This window comes from Parus major, chromosome 2 (genome assembly GCF_001522545.3).
Source record: "Parus major isolate Abel chromosome 2, Parus_major1.1, whole genome shotgun sequence".
Taxonomy (NCBI): Eukaryota; Metazoa; Chordata; class Aves; order Passeriformes; family Paridae; genus Parus; species Parus major.
Window position 1 is genome coordinate 44,516,072 of NC_031769.1, and position 23,870 is coordinate 44,539,941.

At 37.7% G+C, this 23,870-nt stretch overlaps 1 protein-coding gene and 1 long non-coding RNA gene across 4 annotated transcripts in view; one reads left to right on the plus strand and one right to left on the minus strand.

Moving 5' to 3' along the window:
- ULK4 (unc-51 like kinase 4) overlaps positions 1-23,870 on the plus strand; it is a 214,821-nt gene that overhangs the window by 174,141 nt on the left and 16,810 nt on the right. The gene's annotated exons all lie outside the window — the stretch shown is intronic.
- On the minus strand, positions 15,754-22,165 carry LOC117243882. The gene is made up of 3 exons (XR_004495857.1): positions 21,933-22,165; positions 20,333-20,473; positions 15,754-15,960 (listed from the first exon to the last, which is right to left on the minus strand). It is a non-coding gene; the product is annotated as an uncharacterized LOC117243882 (long non-coding RNA).

Here is a 23,870-nt window from a genome sequence, read left to right on the forward strand (position 1 = left end):
AAGCAGGATGAATACAATCAACAAGCACTTTGGTCACTAACAAAATTAAGACTTCAAGCATATACTTCAAGTTCATTAGTATGACCTGTGCATAAGTATTTTCTTCTGACTTTCCTTATGGGAAGCAAATTTCCTCTCTTCAGCTTGTTAGTATCTTTTAAAAGTTTCTTTTCATCCTTACCACCTCATTTGTTACTTTTGCTTCAGATGGAAAAGTAGCAAACTCCTATGTGTTTGGGAAGTGTTCAGATACTGCTAGAGTTATGACAGTAGCCAACCCAGCACGCTCAGCAATTGAATGCTTCCTGCTGCTTCAGTAGGCACTGCTTCAATTACTAGTATTTTTGGGTGGGAATTTTTGGGGAAAGGGCTCTATCTTTCCTTTCTGTTACTTCTGCTACAACTTCATTTGGTGAAAAGTTTCCCAAGTCCTGTGAAGTCTCACTGCCCTGTATGAACTTTCAAATTCAGTTTAAATGCCAAGCAGCATTTACAACTGTGGTCTAGATACACTTATGATTTTAATGTAATATTTCTGCCATTTCTTTTTATTTAAATGTAATATCATTGACGTTGATTTAAATGGATTATGTTCTCATAAATTATTGTTTCATTTACATAAAATAGTTTATGGAAGAATATCTTGATATTCTAATGCAAAAATTATGGTGCTTCTAGTTAATTAATTAGAGGTGTCAGTAATTTTCTAGAATTATACCACATACCACATAATCATCTCCTTACAGTACTTTCCTAATTCTAATCTCAAAACCATTGAGCTGAGTATGTGGGCAGACTCTTCTGCATGACACATTAGTGCTTTGTCCTCTGATGGTGTTTTTACCATTGCAGCTTTAGCTCAAATCTGATTATTAATTTTAAAATGTGAAGCAGCTCATAGTGATCCTTACAAACTCCTGTGAAGTCCCAGAGTAAAAAAAAAAAAAAAACCAGAAATATTTTAAAGTTCTTATGTTTGAAAACTGAGGTTTAAAAAACTCATAGTTTTAATATTGTAGAAATCACCACTCATGAAAGTTTAATCATAGATGTTTAAACTGGCTGTGATCTAAAGCAAAGAAGGAAGTAAGGGGAGGGGCAAGATAGAAGACAGGTAGAAATATCCCTACACGAGAGCATCTGAGATTAACCTTGAACAGCAGAATTTCTTGGCAGGGATTTGTATTATCCCTTCTGCATACAGAAATGAGATAGGTATGATACTCAAAAAGTGCACTCTCATCCTGCAGTTTTCAAAAAAGAAAATGGATTTGATAATGTCCTTGAACCCTTGAAGAATTAGACAAAGTCCTTGGAAGCCTGAATTTTAAATAGTGTTAATTAAAATGTGACCAATGATCTTTTATTTCTCAGTTGAATTCATATTTTTTCTTTCATATTTTTATTCTATCACAGGGATTTTTGGTTTTTTTTTACTCCTTAAAATGTACTTCTGCTTTTAAATGCAGCTGGTATTGATTGGTGTGCTTCTACTCAAGTATCCCAGAAACGCAGATAAGAGAGCAACGTGATATGGTGTTATGAGAGGTTTCATGTACTTCTCTCAAGAAATGCATCCTTCACTTATGTGTGTGTTTGCAGTGTCACTGAGGAGGGAATCTCATAGTTTTAATCCTTTTGATTTCTTACTTTTTCAATCTTGATGAACAATCATACCAAAGCAAAAATCAGATGTTATCCTAAAATGTTTTGGCTTACTGAAGATATAGATACATAGACTTTGGTTAAAACTTGGGAACTGGTAACAAAACTCAAAGCCAATGTTCATTTTCTTGCAGCACTTGTGGAAACAGCAGTGAACATTGACAGGATGCAATGCAAGTCAAATTAATCTTTGCAGTGGCCATTAATAAAACAGTATTTCTCTTTACTGAAGCTGATGTCTGTTAGGCAGAATGTTTTCATGCAAGTAAGAAAAGTTTCAAGAAAGGAAATGAGTGGGTTTGTGACAGCTTATATTTTTAGCAATTCAATGTCTTTGTAATTTTGAATGGCAGAATACTAGTTGTAGTACTTCAAAAATATTTAAGACAAAATACATTCCCTTTACATACCTAATATAAGTACTTCACCTCTGAAGTTTTCAGCCTTGACATAGCTGTACAGCTGAACACAATTTTTTGGGAAGGAAATATTTAGTGTACATATTTGAATTTGGCAAGTCTGCCTTTCTGAACCTGATTTTAATGTATGTTTAACCAGCATTGGTTTATTGATCAAAGAAAAGGACTGGGGAGGGAAGGGGATTAAGCCAAATGAAATACCATTAGAAGGAAAAAGTTTTAGCAGAAAAGATAAAGTTTTAATCCTAAATGAAAAATTTCTTTCATTTTTATATTTATTTTAAACATTTGTCCTTTATGAAATTCAGTTAAATTTTAAACAAAAATTGTTTTTATAAATGGTATACTAAGACACCTCCTAGAAAAGATTTGCAGTACAAATTACTTTGAGATGTTCAAAGGTCAGTTTTGTTCCATTAGTATTATTGTGGTTTTAATATCAAGGAGGTAGCACATTTTACCAATTAATTTGTGCTAACAATTATACGGATCTGTGTTAATAATTGAATGGATCTTCAATAAATTCCAAACACCTATTTCTATCATTAGTCAAATGAAGGCTACTTGTTTCTGTATGACCATTTTTGGCCTTCAGCTAGTGGATTCTATGCAAAATGTATTATTGTGTATGTGCGGATATTATTACAAGTAGAAACTGGAGAAGTCATTGGATTTCTGATAGGATGAAAAACAATTTCCCCCATGGAAACCAGACAGTGGTTTGCCCATGAAAACCATTTAACTGAAAAAATATCAGAGAACCATCTTTGTAAAATATCTGTTTTTGATTGAAGTGACAATTTGAAACTACCTGTCTGTTAATTTAGCTATTTCACCCTTTTGTACATCAGTAAAGAAGCTTTCTTCTTGCCTATTAACAAAAAGTATTGCAGTATTAATTGTAGCCTTAAGCCTCTTCCAGCTCCTGCGTAAGAACTGACTAATCCAAACAATAGAGGGCGATCCATGGTTTGTGCAAGGAATGGGGCTCAGCTCTCCTCTAGGACCATCAGTTTCCACACGATGTTTCTTGGTGAAGTGATGCATTCATGCTGTCTGTGGTTCACAGCTGGGATGCAGTTGCTGCAAATCTTTTTTTTTTTGCAGACTGCTGCAACTTGGGTGTTTGCTGCATTAAACTCTAGAGGAATTAATTTGGCCAAAGAGTACTACAGTGTGCACTCCAAGCAGAAACTGTACTTCATGGCAAATATGACATTGTGTCACCCTTGAGGAAAGAAAAAGGAGCTTTTCTAGACTTGGTCAAGACAACTGTAATGGGAATATGTGAGCCAGTTTTATCTCTGCCTGCAAACACAGGCCGTGAAAGCATCACATCCTTGGGAACAGAGGGGTTGAACTGTGTGTGTCAGCATCCCATTGCTCATTCAAATGTACACACGAGAAAACTCACCTTCAGTTGTGCAGCTTTTCCTTGAGATTCCTGTTTTTGATACAGGGACTACTAGTACAATTCTGAATCTGACCACAATCTTAAGAAAATACTCCAATCCAGATGCTTAGGTTCCCAGTGCCAGTGTTGGGTTGTCACTGGTGCAGAATGAGGCAGCTAGATTAGTGTATGGAGGGGACAGAAAATAATGGTTGCTTGCTGATTCACCCTGCATTGCTTTTGGGTGACAATTGGAGTCTTATTCAAGATTTTTATTTGTAAGATTTCAGATCGGGTAAGTCCCAAACCATCATTGACTTCTAACCCATCTAAGGACCCATTCTTCTTTGCTGGAAGCAGTTGGTCTTGTCTAGTGAAAACATGCTAATCTGAAAGGTTATTTTTGTTCTTGATTACTTTAACCTGCTCCATTTTCCACTCAGAAAAGTGAAACTAATTTGGTTTCTGTTTATCTCACTTCCAAGGTTTTTTTTTTTCTTTATCCCTGGTTTTGGAGCTTTTGTTTTTCAAAAGATACCACCAATTTCAAGCAACAAAATTATTTAAACTAATATTTCATACTAAGGCTTCTGTCAATTGTTTTGATAGTGTCAGAATAGTTTACTCTTTCATTTTTGGTTGTGTTAGCCAAGATAACTATTGACAGAATCAGAAATAAAATTCCTGATTCTTAGTCCTATAATGTGACCACAAAAAATAAAGCTATATTAAAAAGAAATTTAGAGCAGTTTAGAAGAAGGGCGGGGCAGGGAGTTAAATTTGTGGATATAGAGTACTAATCTTTACAGATGCTGTTGGACAGTAAGTGTTCTCCATTCAATTCTTGGAAGAATTAGCATGCAAGAAGATGAAACTTAGCAGAACTTAATTTTTATGTATTTTCAATAGGAAATTACAAATAAACATTGAGCTCAAACAGACATATTGATCCAAAGTGCCATTATCTCAAGCAAAATTGAAATAATGTGATTTCAATAAACCTGAAAAGATCGGCAAATATTCACACAGTCTTCCATATTCTCTTATGTTTCTACCATTTTGGTATCTTTTTGCAGCATGGTATAAGTGTTGCAGGGTAGAGATTTAAAGGCATATTCTGGTGAGATGAAGGTTTAAAAACTGTTCCAGAGAAGGGATTCATAAAATTATGTGCACTACAGAACAATGGTATTGTCTCTCTTAAAAACAGATTTCATGCTGAGATACCTTCATCTTAATCTGACAGGTGACATGCAAACTAGAGATTAATTTGTATTTAGAGATGTTGCTACATAAAAATGACAAACTTGTTTATTTATTTATTTATTTATTTTTTTGGTAGCACATCTCTGTTGGGTCTTTTGTACAATTAACCACTTAATAATCTTCCACAGCACAGATGCTGCATGAAATAGACTTTCTCACTTGTTTAAGTACTTTTCATGTTCACTAGTTTAAGAAAGGCTGAACTTGTATAAACAACCAGTAACACAGCAGAGCTGTCCCAGCTTGTACAAGCTAAAAGGTTCTATTAGTCAAAAAATTCCAGTAGTGGGGAACTTCTACATCTTACTGAAGTTAGTGGACTTTGAGCTTACTTATTGCCTTTCCTGATAAGGCCCACAAGTTCAGCGTTCCTGTTTTCATACAAACCAACTGCTTCTTTGTAATAAAGGGAGAGAGTTCTGGCTGAAGATATGGAGGTGTGCTAGTAGAGATGGCTGTGTTTAGAAGTGTGTTGTGACTTTCCATCTACTTCTCATTTTTCTTTATCATAGATTTGTAAATTGAAAATATGCAGTAGGTCTCCAACACTGTTTTAAATATAAAAGGCTTTTAACAGCCATTGTACTACTGTGGTTGATAAAGCAAATGGGAATTACAGAAGCCAAACATTTTGGTCAATATATCTAAGTTGCACTCTAATAATGGATTACATTAGCAGAGGTGTGTTCAGAAGACCAATCTGAAGATTGTTTTGATTGTATTGACTTGTGAGGCCCCCTGCTTTCCCCATGGAGAGAATATAACCACTTAGAGGGGTGAGAAGGTTGGGACTGAGGCCAGGGAGACCAGCTGGCTGAGATATGCATGACATATAATATTTGAATCAAATATTGTCAGTACTTAAAAAGCAATGTTTCTTCATTTGCATAGTGAAGTGCTTACAAACAGTGGTTAGTTCCATTTTTATTGAAAGTGAAATATTCTTCTTCTCAAACATACTCTTAGAAAAACAAAAAAACTTTTTTTTACAAGAATTGATTTCTCCTTGTGTCAGTCCCTTCCACCCACACACCCTGCATATGCACAGAGTAATTTAACATGACATTCAGAAAGAAAACAACAAACACCGTTTACAATCAAGACATCAACCTATGTTTTAAAATTCAGATTATACAAGTTCAGTACCTGAATTTGCATAGAAAATGTCTGGTTTACATAATAACTTGAAAACTATATTCCTTCTATAGTATTTTGTTTTTAACTCCATTCAGTTGTAGTTCTTTCTGGAAGCTGCCAAAGCATTAATACTTAATTCTGGTATTTTTTAATTCTGGTCAAAATATTTGCTTTGGTTGTTTTCCATCCTCTAGCACTGCAGTTGGATCTTTTGAAGGCCTCTGGCATCTGAAAGGTTTTCCCCTGCTCTTGCCTTTTTTAAAAACTGATTATTTAGGCCTTTCTGGTAGAGGTAATAATGGAGATTGGAAACTAAGTTTGAATCTGAGATTGTCCCAAGTACTTTCTTTAGACCAGAAATTTAACTTATGAGTTTTTTTAAGAGGACCTATTTTGTAAGGATTTTTTCCAGCATGTCATAATAGCATTAAGTATGTCCTTTTGTTCAGTCAGCAAGGATTTTGTATGTATGACACACTGTAGCCAAGCTGTACTCTTCTCAGAAACATATAATTATAAGATGTCAGGAAATTGTAGGTTAGTGTTTGTAAGAAGTCTGGCACATGGAAGTAACTCTGACAAGCCCTGTTGGTGCTTAGGATTTTATTTCTCTCCATAGATAATGCTTAGCTGTGTAATTACCTTCTTTGGAGAAATAATTTCTTTTCATTCCTTTCCCTTCAGTATTTTTTCTTAACTTAGTGCTTCAGTGAACAATGTTTTTTTAAGCAAGATAACAATACTGTAACTTCAGAAGGGAAATACTTGCATGTCTGTGAACAATCTAGTCCAAATATAGTACTGCAGGCTTTCCTGCACCAATACAAGTGCCATAATGTGAATTAGGGGAGGTAATGCCTGCATCCTGGTTTTCTTATTACAGAGAAGCATAATAAAACCGGAATGATTCAGACTCCAGGATTTTAGTTACTCAAAAGAGTTGGACCTATGAGAACTGTATTCCTTAGGAAAGAGTAGACTAAGAGACCATACTGATTTATTTTGAGAAGGTAAGAAAGGATGAGCTATCAGGTTATTTAATGAAGGTAAAAGTAGTACAGGAAAATGTATTTATTCCTCTGACAGGAGATGGGGACTAAGGAAACATATGTAGGTTTCATTTCACTTGGAAAATAGCTGAAATATTTAACAATTTGTCAGGTGTAGCAATCCATAAAGTTACTTGTTATTAGTAGTTAAAAGTAACTGAGCTAATGATCCAGATTTATTAAGGCTGAAGTTGAAATTAAGGTTGGAGTGGAGTTCAGATGTAAGTACTCAGAATTTCAACAGTTTTTCCTAGGAGAAGTCGTCTGCCAGAACCAGAAACAGGTCACAAGTTTGTAATAGATCAGACTTCATGAAATCCATTGTTTATTTATCACTGCAGGTATTTCTGCAAATTGGATCTGAAGTTTCTGTATAATGGCTTTTCTAATAGGCTTTTATCAGAACAGATCAGAAATTAGTTATGAGTAACCAAGAGCCAAAGATATGAGTATGTTTGAATAGAAGTAATGGAAAAATATCCCTCTGTCCCACAAGCATAATTCATGTCAGAGCAGGGTATAAAAATTACTACTCTGAGGTCTTGTCATGCCACTCTTACAAATGTGCCACTGTAACTGGGCTGGCAGAGTTGTGGTGCAAACCTTCCAAGTACTGATGTAGCATATGCTGAGAGAAAAACCTGTTTTTGTTGGCAAAGGCAGCAGCTGCCTCAAATCTCTGAGTGACATAAGCCACCTGACAAATGCACTCTTATCTCAGTCTAGCTGTAACATAAAGCATAAGGATCCAAATAACCTGCTCCATTGAAAAACAAGCAAACAACCAAATCCCAGAAGTCCCACCTGAGAGAGACAAGTGTTTTGGAACAGCAGCTAGTGGAAGTTAAAAACAAATCAGCATTTAGAAAGATGGTGGCTTAAAAAGACAAATGGTGCTTGTATACCTAGCAGAATATTGGTGTGCTGCCATGACTTTAAGGAGACCTATATGCTGGGCTGGAAGTAAAGGTTTCCTATCCATCTGACATCTCCAAAAATTATTTTCAGATTACAACCAGAATTTCTTCCTCTGCTTATTATAACTTGCTTTTGAAGCTAATTTGAACTTCCTGTGCTGATTTTGTACTGCAGTGAATGAAGAAGAGTCATGATTAAATCATCAGGCTGGGAGAATGGTAACACACAGTCTGGTATACAGCAGTATCTCAAATCACTGCATCTATTTTTGCAGTGACTGTTAGACTGAATATTACATGAAATCAAAATTTTGATTTAGAAAGAAACACAGGTTTTAGCTTCTACACAAGTCAACAAGTTTATATAAAGACTTTGAAGGAACAGTTGCTTCACAGTTATCTGTCAACTAGGAGAAATAAGGAGTGGAGAAATAAGAGATTTTTTTTAATGCTAGGAGTTTTCATAAACCAGGGTGTGATTTCACAAGATTTCAGCTATCACAGCAGCTGAAAGGGAGTGGGCTGACTCTTCTCTTCCTCCCTGCCCCTGCCATGCGGTTCTCTCTTTGCCTTGCATCAGCTTCTGTGCTCATGGACCACAAGATATGCCAGTTCCACCTGCTGACCTGGCAGAGAACAGCTGCCACCCTAGGTAGTTTTCTGCCACTTTAGCAAGCTGATTTAGTTTAATGTGAAATTGGGTGACTACTAGAACCCACCTCTTTTTGTAATAACAAAGTCATAATTTGTATCAAGACATTTAGTAAAGCTGTGCTCTTAGTGTGAGGTTTCACAGGATGCTCGAGCTGTTTTTGCAGCTTGCTGCTGTCAAAAAGAAGAATCCCCCAGGTATGTTTCCTGCTGCTTTTCCTGTGTTTGGTGCTGCCCCCTTTTTCAGCTGGCTCGGCTCGCTCAGCTGGCAGAAAATGAACCCAGAAAAAGTGTGAACAGCTTTATGTCAGTTCAGTGAACTGAACTGGGAGGTATCAGACAAGTGCCAGAGCCAGCATGGCTATGGACTGGCACTGGGTAGACTCAGCGGGGAAGAGGAGAGGAGGGAAACCTTTTTCAGCAGCAGAGGAATGCAAGGTTGGCTCAGCTGGCTTGTGAAACCACGTTACTTCACACAGTAACACAACCATTTTCTCATTGTGAAGATGCACTCTGGTATGGAATTAATTTTGAAGAATTAAAAAAAATCTGTCATTCAAAGATACTAAGAAAAGATATGCATTCCCCCCCCCCCCCCCCCCAAAAAAAAAACCCACAAAAAAAAAAAAAAAAAAAAAAAAAAAAATATGCCCCCCCCCCCCCCCCAAATTAGATGATCCCAAATCAAAGGTGAAAGAGAATAAACAGAATTGATGTTTGGGGGTGTTGGGTGCCACAGACTATCTAGAATGTGCGCAGAGTAAAGGAACTTTTGTTTGTTAAATTTTTAATGCAGTCTAACACTTCTGCAAGGAATGCTGAGTTTCCTTGTGTTTCTTCCTTGAAATGGAAGGGTGGGCGGAAAGGGTTTCTGTAGCCATTAACACCCTAATTAACACCTTACTCTTCTTTCAAATGGGTTGGTAGAAGAGTTGATGGAGCTGTAGCAGCTGGAGGCAAAACTTCCCTGGCGAGTAAGCTTGCAGGATGAAAGGGAGGGAAATCATAAAGAAAGAGCTTGGTTAATGTCCTGAAAAGAGAAAGTATAAGATATTGAAATAGAGCAATGAATAAAAATCAATATTAAAATACCAGCGGCTGGATGAGTGCTGCTGTCACTTGGCGTGTTTGTTGGAGGCAGTACTGCTGCACTGCAGGCTGGAAGGAGGCTTTGCCAGCAGAGCTCATTGAGGGAGCCTCCTCCTCCTCAGCTCCACAGCAGAGAGCCGCCTTAACTCCGTATTCAAATGGAAACAGTCACTGGGGCAAGGCAACTTTTTGTAGGGATAACTGTGTCTGTGGGAAACTTCTTGCCAACATTGTTAATGATACAGTTTCACGATTGCTTTAAGCCAGCCTGTGTGTGGGCTGGCGTCAAAAAGGGAGGTCCCAGCCATGTGTTTCTGCCGCCTCTCTGGTGCCAGTGTGAGCGTGAGCGGTAAACTGTAAAACTAACCTAGGGAAAAAAGCATGGGAGGGGTTGGCCAGATCGCATCCCTGATTTCTCACCATCTGATTGCACAAATGCCAGCGCTGGCACTGGGGAGGTTGGCTGGGGGGCGGAGGAGAGAGAGAGAGGCCCTTCAGCTGCAGCTCCGGCTCGGGCTGTTCTACAGCGACGGAGAGAGAACACGCAGTCTGAGGCGGGGAGTCGGGATATTTTATTATTATTATTATTCTAAATGAGTCATGTCACTGTAGCACATTTCAGGATAGAGATTCTGTCCGGGAGGCACTCGGTGCTCAGGAGGCTGGCCCGGCTCTGGCTCCATGTAGGTCAGTGGGGAGTGCGGTCTCTTGTTCCCAGCGTATCGCTGCAGCTGCTGGCAGCAGGAACGCAGGGTTTCCTAATTAATTTTGCTCCGTGTAATACAGCACACACCTAAGCCTCTGATGAAGCACAACCATAGTTTCCAGTTTAACAATGTATCAAGGTACATCATTAATATACAGCTACATATACGAAGTCCTGTCTTATGTAAGCAGTAACACACAAGGTGTGTTTTAGTCAGCCGGTGTGCATTCATCTTGGATGTACTGGGGCAGCAGTGTTGCTGAGGGCTATAACACACCCAGGGTGTGGGTGTATTAGCTGACTAATCCACATTTTGTAGTGTTACTGTGCTTATTAAGTACATCGAAGGGAAAATTTTAAAAGTAAATTAGAATCTGAATTATGGAGAATCAACCCACTGCATAACTGGAAGTGAGCAAAAACATCTCAAAGAAGTAACCGAAACTGCAGAGCTATTTCTACCTTTGAAATTTCCCTTTTGTGTGCCTTCCTCACAGGTAGCAGCCAGAGGTTGATTTGGCTGTGGAAACAGCTGGTCCACGTTTACTGAGCCATTACTCCCTCAGATGCTGCCATTAATCTTGGTGCAGATGTCCTGGTCTGAGTCTCAGCTATAAAACTGCAACCTACATATAAGGGGAAAAGGTTCATGGAAATTCACTTTCTGTGTATTCTATCTGATATTAATTTTTCTTAGTTTTAACATGTATCTTAGGAAAGAAACATTTTTGCCCTTATATTTGGACATTGAAATTTCAGAATGATCAGTTAATTTTAAATTGAATTAGTAGTTACCTGCATCATGTGCAGGTGATTTTGCTAGGAGCTAGATCAGGTCTTAATGATCAGCCATTTTCAGTTCATTGAAGGAGAGGTATAAGCTGTGAGGTGCACAGAAAGCAGCACAGTTCTGCTGGGGTTACTGCTCTCAGCTTCTTTGGAGTCTGCACTTTTATCTCAGATGTTTCTGCCCTGTATTTTTCAGTATGCCTATAGCCAGCATTCAATTTCCATCTCTGCAATGTTTCTTTCTCTGAGCAAGAGTGAACCTGTTATTGGCTATTTTAAAAATACTAGGTTGTTGGGCTTTCAGTCCTTTTGCAGTTTAAGAATTTTAGTTCTTAAAGCTAATATTGATAATCTTATATGAACACCTGCTTTTCTTCAACTCTGAAACTGGGGAATTTTTATTTTTTTTTGGCTCGAAGAACATCTATTGGACATTTACTGTTGATCTGGTGTTAAAATGATTGCTCTCTGTTTGCCACCCAGTTCTCAATGTATCAAGGAAGCTTGGTTATATTAATTCCACTATTAATATTATCTTAAAAATTAAATAATCTAAACAATAACCTTCCATTCCCCCAAAATCATCCTAAAAGTTCTTCTAAAACTTTATTTACCTATTCTTTAAAACAAATTGCTGATGAAACTTTAAAGCATATTATTATATAGACTTTGTCCCTCCTATGACTAGAGAAAACTAAGGATTATTCTGCTGATGTCAAAGTTGATGTCCAGGATAGTCAGTAATATACTTTTCCACTAAGAGTGCTCAGGTGCAATCAGGTATTGTATCTTGTGTGGTACCGATATGCCTGTGCACAAAAACAAAAGAAGTTTCACTGCCATGCAAAGCACAGTGTTTTACTGTCCTTAGTTTACCTTTGCAGTTGACAATTCAAATATGTTCTTAACCTAGTTACTGTGCTATTTTGATATGGTTAACCCAATATTTTGCTTCTTCTCTCTTTAGCTGGTTGGTTCAGTTTGGTTGTTTTCCTGCCATACCTTGGGCCTTGTCTAAGCTCTACAGATCTTGCCAGACCTATACTTGGCCTTGTATGCTTTGGCCTAGTTCTTAGTTCTTAGTAAGCCTGACCTTTGACCACTGTTCAAAATTCAAATAAATTATATAAGTGGCTGTTATATCTGTGAATCATAGCATCATTTAGGTTAGAAAAAAACATTGAGATAATCAAGTCCAACCATTAGCACAAGAGCACCAAGTAAACCAGTAAACCATGGCCCTAAGCATCTGCCCAGTTTCTGCTTGTACTAATGCAGTATTTAGCTGGTTTGGTTGCACAGTATTTTTTTTTTTATTTCTCAGTTACCTTAAGTATGATAATAGGTAAGCTGTTTTCTTACTGTGAATGTGATGCTTTAGAAAACACCACCTTTACTACTTAAAACAGGAGGTTGTAATATGTGAAGGTGTTTGGTGTTTTAAAAGTCTTCCTGAAAACCACAGTAAAAGAAAATTGTATCTTTCAGAATGTTCTCTTTTATGATCTGTAATCCTCAGTTAAGAGCCCTTAACAGGACAAAAATAAAAACTTAATGTCCAGTGAACGAATAATTCGCCTAAGCAATTTAATAGAAGCAATCCATTGTGGCAAAGTCACAAAAAACTGTATTCCAGTGATAGAAGGTAAAAAAGTTATCTTAATTATTTATCTTCAGTCATGGCAAAATTACTGTAAGCAGATATGAAAGAGGAGTAGTTGGTATTTACCTCTGCAGCTTTAGGACTGGAAAATAAATTACAGCCTATGTTAATTGGAGCTCACTTAAACATGGTGCAGAATGCTATTATGTCTGTGGTATGGCACTACGGTTCAAAATCAAAATTTACTTGAAAGAGGTCATTGAATTTTCCCCTAAGAGTTACAGTTCAGCTCCTTCATTTATCTTGATAAATTGTAAGGTTGGTGTTTAAGAGAATGAATGAATGAATGAACAAATGACTGAAAAAATTGCTTTCTATCATTAGGGCATTTACATAGTATAGAACAAGCCACTGATGTGGGTATATTTTTCCTGTCCAGTGTAGGTGTGAATCCTCAACCAAAGTTATTGCATGTCTTAATCAGTTCTCCTGTATGTGATAGTAATATTAATGGATATCATTTCAGAGGAAAAAATCATTTATATTGACTTGAGATCCCTGTGGTTTTAATTTTATTTCTAAAAATGAGTAAATCTGCAGTAAGATTCTGTATTAATTCCAGCTTATTCTAAAACTTAGAAGTTATCTAATATCCCAATAACTGTACTAACTACTTTTTGTTTAAAATTACTTGGATGAATATTAACATTATGAGTAACTTGATCCAAAGGAAAATAATTTAATTTGATAAATTTGTGAAGACCAAAGCTCCTGTCTTGAGTTTTGCTTGGACAGATAGGTGAGGGATAGTCACTCATGGTGTGCATCAGTGACAAGCTCTTCTGTTCCTTTGTCCCAGCTAAGCTGAGGCTACAACAAGAGAAACTCTTAACTCTCAGTAGCATTATATCAGCAAATCAAATCATCACAGTCTCATCATCATGGAAAGTTGAAATGTGGAGGTGTGAGTGGGTTTGAGGCTGTATCTGGAGAATATTTTTGCATTAGAGATGTTGGATCACACATAGTTAGGAATTTATTATGACAAAACTTAGAATCTGTATTTTTATTGTGTTCTGTTTGTATTACTACCAGTATTCAGTAACTGATTCAATATTGCTTGAGAGTATGAAACAGTGTACTTGGGCAATATTCCCATCACAACGTTGCAAATTATATTGATTTTTATTAATCTGAATTTCCTACAAGGGAAATAAAGTTAGAAGTCCAGGAGAGCCATTGTTCAACTGGAATAGAAAAAGGGGAACATTTCTGGGTGTGTCCATTGGGTCTGCTCAGTGCAGCTGACTAGGCTGAATGGTAGGGGGCAGGAGGTGTTTTACTTTGTGTTCTGCTATTGAAACTGTGGTAGCAACAGATATATTTAAACATCTGTCATCAGTCTTATTCTAGTTTGATTTCTAAAATAATAGGGAGACAGGGAACACAAACAGCTGTGCTGGGAACTCTTTATGGCAGCACAATGCTTAGGAGAAACATTGTGGTGATGTTAGTGAGACAGAATATACTTCTAAGCATATTAGACACAAGACAGCAAAATAGTATTTTTTCTTTTGTCTTGTGACATAGACAGGGATTAATATGGCATGTGTGGTTGCTTATTATTGAGGTTTTCTGACTTTTTCTGTTGTATAACAGTTGCCTGTAACTTTAGGATGTTTCTTCTGTGATTTTTCATAATAGGTTTTGTCCTCAGGTTGAAACTTTCATAAGCCATTCTTGATGAAATTTCCAGTTTTCTGGAAGATTATGAAGAGGTATTATGTTATTATTATCTGGTTGTAGTTTGTTTTTTTAAAAAAAAAACTCTAGTGGCTTTTGTTTAAGTCTTCTTTTCTGAGAGCTTACTGCCTATGGCAAGAATTTGACTTCTGTTTTGACACTGTGGATTTGCTATCCCGTGAAATCTTTCCCTATTTGAAATGTTTTTAAAAGCTTGAAACCCTTAAAAAAAAGTGGCAGCTTCTTATGTGCTCATTAAAGATTTCTTTCATATTAGAAACAAGTATCTGGAAATTCTGTTCTCCCTGAGTACACTAAAGTTTCTTGCAGTAAGCAGCTGGTTGTATGGTCCCCCAACAGCTGCTACTTCCATTTAAACATTGCATGCATCATCCCAGTCTGAGCCTGCACCTTATCTTCCCCACTCCTCAGTGTAGTAAGATTGTAAGTATGCCATACCTAAAAATAAGTATGTTCCAGTATGGGGCAAGGGAGTGAAGCAAGAGCCTGCACTTCATGATTCCTGCTTTGGTGAAATAGTGAAATAGAGCTACAGAACTGACACTAGAACTTCAAATTTCCCAGTATATTCTGGGTCACAAGAGCCAATGGTCTGGAAAATGTAAATTTAATGCCTGAGCTAATGTTTTCATGTCTGTTGATTTATTGTGATCTAATGTTTGAGTTCCCACTCATTGGTCTGCTTCATCGTCTCATGGAATCAAAGCAATAACTGGAGCAAAGTCTGTGTTTTAGCCAGCTCTTTAAAATGTGCACTTCATTTCTTACATGTGTCTTTTCTGTGCTCAGTTTAAAAGTCTGTAGCTGAAAACTTTGCTTAATGTTTTAATCTGTCTTAAAAGCTGATTTCTTACTGGAAGGCTATAAAAAATGGTATCTGACTGATCTTTTAGTTATTCTGGAAGGGATGCTGTGGTTTAGTGCCCGAGTCTGACATATATTCTGGAGCTGAGGGATACAACTTTGGGCAGTTGAAGAAATTTTGGTGAAAGTGAGGGCAGCTGAGCAGTATGGCAGGGTTGAACCAGTTTTCTCATTTGAAGAGAAGTAGAACATTTCAAGTTTATGGTATGAAAGTCTTAATTAATCATAAGGCCTTCTGAATGTCCATGTTAACAGTGTTTTGTTTTTTTTTGGGGGGGGGGGGGTTTGAGGGGGTTTTGGATTTGGTTTGGGGGTTTTCTTCCAAATCCGTAACTCATGAAAATAATTTTCAGCCATTTCAGATACACCACTATAAAATCCATTAATGAATTTGGCATGTGATTTGCATTTATGGACAGCTTTCCTTTCTAGGAAAAACATTTATTGATTTGAGCACATACTAGGTGCCTCAGGTAGTCCCTCTGTGATTTTACAATTCTGAAACACTGGTTAAATATGAGCATAATTTTTAATTAGGTTTCCCCTGTGCTGAACTTTCTGCAGCCTGGTCTGTTCTCCATTACTTTGCTGGTCAGAAGTTGCTGACCTTTCGATTATGCTGCAAAATCCATCTGTTGCTGCAGGCTTCTGTAAAGAGAGATGTAAAGAAATATTATCTCCTGTCAGTCAGACATGTAAACAAACTTGAACACAGGCAGCAGCTCAGTTTCCAAGATCTGAGTTCATTCAAAATAAGGAGGGAGAGGAGAAGCTGTGAACCAGTGCTCCCTATTCACTGGAGAATCCTTTCTCAGCTGTTGTGCCCTACTAAAATGCCACTGTCCTATTTTCAAATCCCCTTGCTCTCCATGGGAGAAGCTGCTCTGTGGATAACCCTAACCACTAATTAAATCCTCTCCTGTGATCTAGGAAGACAAAGGTCATAACCTCCATTTGCTTATCTCTCTGTGCCCTCCCCAGTTGCCAGCTTCCAGCTTGTTCTTATGGCAGTCTCACCCAGGAGAGTTCCTTGTTAGCAATCTGATATTTGCACTTTTTGTTACGTACCCATCAGCTGTCTATTTCCATACCCTAACCACTCTTTGACATTTCCCCTAATTTAGTGTTTTCTGTACCACAGCCTTTAAGAGTGTCTAGAGAACTTACCCTCATTTTTTTCCCCCAATGTTGGTTGGTGATGACTTTGGTTAACTGATAAGCTACAAGTTAGTGGCCCTAATGTGTTTTAAATGTGGTCATTCCAGTAACTTTTACTCGTATAAATGCCACTGATGTGTCTGAAGTTTCTGAGTCAAATTTAAAGTGAGACTGACAAATAGTTCTCCTAATTACAGCGCAATGAAGTTCTTGCTCCTTCACTTGCATTACGTTAATTGTCAATGCCTTTTAATTATGCAAATTTTCCTCCAGTAATCTAGTAAGCACACTGTACTCAAGACTATTTTGGTTATGTTCTCAAACGTGTTTGCAACATTTTCTAATTTTAACTTCCTATATTTTATTATTCTCTCAACTCTAAACCTGTGGTTTCTGTTTCTCATTGAAAAGCTATCATATCCTAGCTTTACTGCACTGACATGTCCTGGGGCAATAATATTATTTAATCTGTTGTCTTTATTAGAAGTTTTTATTTAATTTAAAAAATGAAGAAAGGTTCTGCTTTTCTTGGCTCTGAGCATCTATTCAGAGGACTTCCACAGTATTTACCCATAACAAAAATATTGTCTTCTTATAGTTTTGTGTATCTTAGTCCTTTCCACTGCTTTATTATACTTTCAAAAAATGCTTCCCAGTGGTGCTCACATTAAACAAGAGCAAATACACCCATCATTTGTTCTCAGAGTCAAAAGCTAGATATGATGTTATGGTATATTTGTGTCCTTGTCATATATATGCTACAAGTACATGGGAACAACATGCTCTTCAAAACCTTCTCTCATTTCTGTTTCCCTGAGCAAATTGAGAAATGGCTATACAAGAAATGTCACTCTGAGAGTCAGTTTTGAGGGGAGTCCCTCTGGAATATGAAATTTTTGGATGGAAATGTGATAAAGGATGGACACAATTAGAAGGTGTCTCGTCTCCAGGAGCTTTATCCAGGAAATGTTTCAAGGGAAATTATAAGAAATAATTTCATGCTGATGAAACAGCCTTCCTTCATATGAGGTGTCCATCAGAGGACTTCCTATTTGTCTGCAGTCTTCTGTCTTAGAATGTTTGTGTCCATAAATATCGAGGTGCTAAAAACAGCTTGTTGGAAATGCATGGTGGTAATTTAGATTATTGTTTGTGTTGTTCCACCATGTTGATTAGTATGTGTTATTTAGCAAATCAGTCATCCAGGTTATACTCTGAGGTGTGTCCCTCTCAAAAACTTGTCTCATAAGAGACAAAGATGCAACTCTTCATTTTTAGGGGTAGTTCTCATTAATAGCTCAAATGTTCACCAAATGAACATACATCATCTGCAATGGAGGTAGTAATTCATCATTATTTACAAAAATTTTAAGAAATTACTGTAACTTTGCATAAGAATTCACTTCCTAGACTGACACATGAAGTATTCTTCTTAAGAAGAGAGAAAGTCTTGGACTTACACCAAAAAGATCACTTTTCAGACTTCTGATTTTTGCCTGTCACACAGTTTGATCGTCTCAATCTAGTTTTTCAGTATATAGAATTGTCTAAAAAGATTTAAGGCGTTACAAAAAGATATTTTAGAACAATTTGACTAACTGAGGAATAACAAGTCAGCTAGTCCCAAGGGTAATTGTCCAAGAAATTGTTGAGCCTGTAGTTCTGATGTGCAGCCTATCAGGTAAACCATTATCTAGACTAACATTTTTTAAAAGGCTCCAGGGATCATTCTGGCAATTAACTCCAACTTCGGTAAGGCTGAACTGTTAGGCATGATAATTGGGAAGGGATGGGTAAACAGAAAGATAAATACATCTGATTACTTAAGATTCAATATAATGTCTATGGAGAGAAGTCATATTTATCCAGTTCCTCCAAGTGAGTCAATAGTGTATGAAGAATTGTAACCTGTTTGATATAGTGGACTGGGAGTTTGGAAAAGGCATTTCTTAAGGCTTCACAATAGAACTTTCAAAAGCAGCTCTGAGAAGCCATGAGACTGAGAAGTTTTTCTCACAGATTAATAGTGGCTTAAATGGTAGAAAATAAGTAATGGCTGGTATTGCACCATAAATGTAGGTTATTTCCATAAGCCTGCCAGGATCTTTTCTCTGCAATACATCCATAAATTACCTGAAAAAAGAGGTGTAGAATGATAGACAAAGATTTTTTTATGATAGAGAATTATTCAAAACTAAGTCTGATGCTGAAGAGTTGCAGACAAATCAAAATATTGATTGAATGGGTGACAGAATTGCAGTAACATTCGGTAATGATAAATACTGGGTAATGTATATAGAGAAAAATCCTCCTAACTCTTATACAGGCCTTGAGGCTTGCTGAAGATTGATTCAAGAAAAATGTCCATGAAGCCAGAAATGAGTAAGAAGCTCCCCTGTAGCTGGTCTGGTCCTTTTGTGGACTAACTGGTGTAATGTAGACTAATTTTGGCTACAGTCAGCCTTCAGTCATTATTAAGATAGCCAGTCAGATGAGATAGGCTTTGCAGAGGCTTTTTGGAAGTTTGGGCTTGATAGGAAGGAGAGATGTTTTCTTCATAGTGCAGATGCTGGGATGTAGAGAAGATGTGTGCCATTCCTTGTGCTGCAGCAGCAGGAAGAGAGCCAGTTGGTGGGGGGCTCTGGCAAGTTGTTATCCAAGTACCTAAAGTTGTCATCCAGGAGCCTAAAGGCACTTGTCTTATCCATCCTTGAGTGATAGCACAGTGTAAAGTCTGGGTCCAGAAACACTACTGGGCCGAGGCACATTGATCACACATCCAACTTCTTTGGGATGAGATTGAAACACGTGCGTACATCTAGTCCTTGGAAAAGGGTACCAGGAAGCTTGTTAGCAGCTTTCTGGCAGAGAATTACATTCCTCTGACAGATCCACAGGAAATGCAAGAACAAAGGGCTCTCTATGTACACCTTTTCTCTCTGGATCAAATTCATTCTGGCTCTTGCCAAGCTTTGTGGGATTGACCACAAATGGAGACTGGGAACAGCTGGAGCTGCAAGAGAAGGTTTAGGCAGGGAAGATATAACACTGAATGCTGATGTTTCAGTATCTAGGTGAAGACCTAATTGGAAGGAAGGGAATCTTTCCTTCCTCGGATGACAGAAATCAGACCTAGGACCTTGATTTTATGGAAAGATTATAGCCAAGTACTTGTATCTTTAGAATGGATTTTTTTTTTCTGGCATCTTCTAAGGTGGTCTCTTCCTTCTCACCAACGTTGTTCCAGAGGACCATAACCAGGGCCTTCTCAAGGACTCAAGAGTGCTGATGCTGGTGGTTGTTACCTTCATATATTACTGTCTCAGCACATAGGTGATGAGTGCAGCAGTGACCTTCTCTGATGATGTGAAGGAACCTACCCCTGCCATGAATTAAGTTTGCTGATTTTGTCCCCTAGGACAAATTTCCAGCACCTGCTCACGGGTGTCTGTGGAGGGATGGCAGGGAAAACTGAGTGTGGAATGATCAGGATACATAAGGCAGAGCACAGGGGGAAGAAAGTAGGAAAGGATTAGCAGAAGAGGAAATGGTATCTTCTCTCAAGATGTCCTTCTTTATCCCTGCCGAGGAGTGTTTCTTGTATTTGGTGGCTTTAGCCAGCCGTAAGACCTGCTGTAAGCAGCATCTGAGAACCTACTGGAGCTTTTTGATGACACTGTGGAGGGAACCATCTATGGATAGTCAGCAACTTCCGTTATTTAAAAGGACCACATTCCCTCTTCCTGGTCCAAGGGACGCTCTCTAGATCTGTCCTGGGACCTAGCACAGGAAGAAGCTGTTTTCCCTGGTAAGACATGAACTTTGTAGAGGGATCATTTGAAAAACACAGCAAAGAACTTACCTAGTCTTTCCCATTCCATGTAATACCACCAGCACATGGCTGGGTCTTTCTCTGATAACTGGTGTGTTCCCCTTGTGCATGTGTGTGGTGAGGGAAGTTCTTGCAGGGAGAAGCGCCTTGGATTATGGGGGGAAAAGAGCACTTTTGGAGAGGAAGGAAAGAGGGGAAAAGGCTGTATGAGTGGAACAGGTTCTGGTCACGTTGTATCAATTAATGTGTGCCCAACCCACTGATTCATATGCAGGTAAGATCAGTCCATCTGTCTGCTCAGGCTGTGGGCTTGGTTTGCACAGTAGCCATCTGAGATTGATAGTCCTGTCATGTACCAAGAACAAAGAACTTGAGGCCTAGAAGGTGGACTTTGAATCTGACCCCGAAGTCAGCACAGAGAAAAGGTAATATGTCATACAGCTGATCTGTCACAAATCCCATTAGTAAATCAAGAATCACAGTAATAAGAGCTGCAAATAGTTCATAGGCTAAAGTATGTTCACACAAACAAAATGTCTGTAGAACAGCTATGACTAGTTAGTTAATTAAAATGATAGATTTACTGTAATTTATGAGTGAAACTAGATTCTAAATTCACTGAATACATAAATGATTGGAAATGATTAATTGGCTTTTATTAAATGAGAGGGAGGACTAGAGAGTGCTATGTTCTGAGCAACTGACATGTGATTATGACTGCTCCTGCAGAATAGCATTGTAGAAAGTCATCTGAGTCACTCATTAACATCTACCACTGCCCTTTCTGTGAATTATAAGTCATTAAAGCCCAATATAGCTACTCTGGAACTTAAATAATAATTTTTTTACCTTACTGAGATGTTTTATTTGGTTTTACTGTAGTAGTCTTAGAGGTTGAAACTTAATTTGGGTAGGTTGGGGAAAGTAAACCTGATCCAGAAAGCCATAGCCTTGTTTTATATTACGGTATTGAGGGATAAAAATTAATTTAAAGTGTTTCATTGTCAATTCACTTCCTGGTTTCACTGCAAAGAGTGATGATTTTCCTGGCAGTTCCACATGTATTTTCTAAGAATAGAGTGAGAACATCATCTCATTTTTTACAGATCATCAGACATCCACCAGTTGGGGGAACTTTGTGTTGGGTTGAATTTAAATCAGCAGTTTAGATGTGAAAGACTCAATATCTCATTAGCAATCCCTTGATCCACCCAGTTCCCCTGGGTGCTGTTTTAGAATGATAATCTAAATCATTCTTTAAATCTTTATAAGCAATCAGTTTTAAGTGCAACTCTCAGAAGATAACACTTCCTGCTAGTTAGTTTTACCAAAAAAAAAATCCCAGAACACCCCAAACCAAAAAAAGCAACACAGGTGAGCTAGGGGCTTTGATCAGACAGGTATTCTTTTTAAGTCAGATTTAATCATATTAGATTTTGTTTCTACATGTCACTATGCTAGGGAATAATCCAAATATAGTATTAAAAAAAGAGTAAAGAGCTTCAAAATGAACCTCTTAGACAATTTAGATTGGCTTGAGTGCTTGCAATAGTGCAATAAATCTATTCTTTAATGTACAAAATTATTTTTATTCTGACATAAAGGTAATTTCCAGGTACCTTAAACTTACCAAAAAAGGATCATAGACTTGGTTGAAGCAACTGTCCTTCAAAATCTCCTTTAAAATTCAAAAATCCTCTGACAAAACACTGAGACTTCCTTTAAAATCTTATTGTCATTCATTTATGATAATAATTTCCTTAGTAGAGAGCTACTCATGTTACTTGTTCTCTCTGTTATGTGGTCAGGGTCTTTGTGGGTCTTTGCTGAAAGCTGGATTTGCTGGTGTCAACAGGAATTGACTTTATTCCTCTTCCTGGAACAGTAATGAGATCATCACATCAGCTTGGTGTTGTGACGTGATTAAGTTTGCACTGTGACTCAGTTACCTTGTCCTGGAGGACAAACTTGTAAAATTGGTGGGCATAGGAGTAAAAGGCAGGATCTTGTGGCAGGCATCCAGGTGCTTATTCTGCATCTGAAACCACTGTGTTTTTAAAAGAATACGGTATAAGAGTATGTAATGACTTCTTGTTTAACAAGCACCTCTGCCTGCATTTCTGTAACTGTTAATATTTAAATTATTGACCTAATCAGGTTAAGTGTAAGGGCTGCAACATCTAATTTTAAGGCACACCTTGTTAATGGTAATTGTGCAAGGGTGAATGCAAAACACTGGTGTAATTAGCTGCACATCAGCAAAAATGTCTGAGGAATTTTCACTTGAAACCTCTGAAAGAAAACAAATGGCTTTATGAAGTTAAGAATACTTTATTTGTAACCTGTGCATATTTAGTATGAATACTTTCATGCAATAATAGTGCTTTATGATTTTTTCTTTTTCCATAGTCAAAGTCAGAATGAAAAGGAAAAATACCCAGTTCACAGCCTGATTAGATTTTGGCTGAAAGCTGGGCTGTGGGTAGCTGATTTTTACACAGTTTGATAGTATTGTCTCTTCAGCTGAAGCCAAGACTACGGAAGTGACAGTGCTGTAAGCCAGGTGTGAGGTTCACTGCCTGATCTGCATGGGCAAAGTTTGTGAGAATTGGTAGTGCTATCCATTCCTTGAATACTATGTTCACCTATGAGATAAAAGCAAAAATATATAAAATAAGAAAACATTTGTTCCTCTGCTTGTACTGAAACACCACATATTTTGAGATAACAAAAGCTTTCTCCCTGTAAGACTTAATCATGTAATTCAAGATTGAAGTTTAACTTGTCTCAGCAAGCATTTCATGGCAAAATAAACACAGCATCACAAAGCTGGTTAACATTCAGCCACAGCTACTGGCCTCATATTTATTAATTTTTTTCCCGAGGACTTGCTCTGCATTTTTAGAGAAAAGTCACTTCCCTAATTTTTTCTCAGTAGACATTGACTTCTAGGCTGTTTGTTCAAGATAAGCATCAAAATGAGAATGCAAAGGTCAATCTGCTGTATTAGAGAGTTAAAAGAGAAACGGTCAGTTTGTCTTCCAGAGAAAGCCCTCCAATCCAAATTAAATTACTTCCAATAGTATAAGGGTTTTCTTTGGAAATTCAGCAGATTTTGTGTTTACAGGACTGACTCTGCCTTTGCTGTGTACTTTGCTGAAAGTTTTCTACTCATCTTTCTGCCTCTTTACCATTTAAAGAGAAAGTCTCTGAGGTCATGCTTAAGGCTCTGAGATGGTGGCAGCGGTGGAGTTTGCCCTGTGTGGTCCGCCACTGCCTCGGCTTCACTGTCCTGCCTGTCTGCTGTCCCTACTCCACAGACCTGGAAACCCATCTCAGGCCAGCATTTGTGCAGTCACACCTTCATTGGCTGTTCCAGCTAAATTTGGAACCAGAGCAAGTGAGATTAAAACAGGGATCTTATTCTCCCCCTCCTGCTTTTGGGACAGGATCCACTGGCAAAAAAAAAATAAAATGGAGCAGACAGTAGGAACATGGGGTTTTGTTTTTTTGTTTGTTTTTTTTTTTACTGCAACAATTAAACCAAATAAAACCCTTTTGGACAACA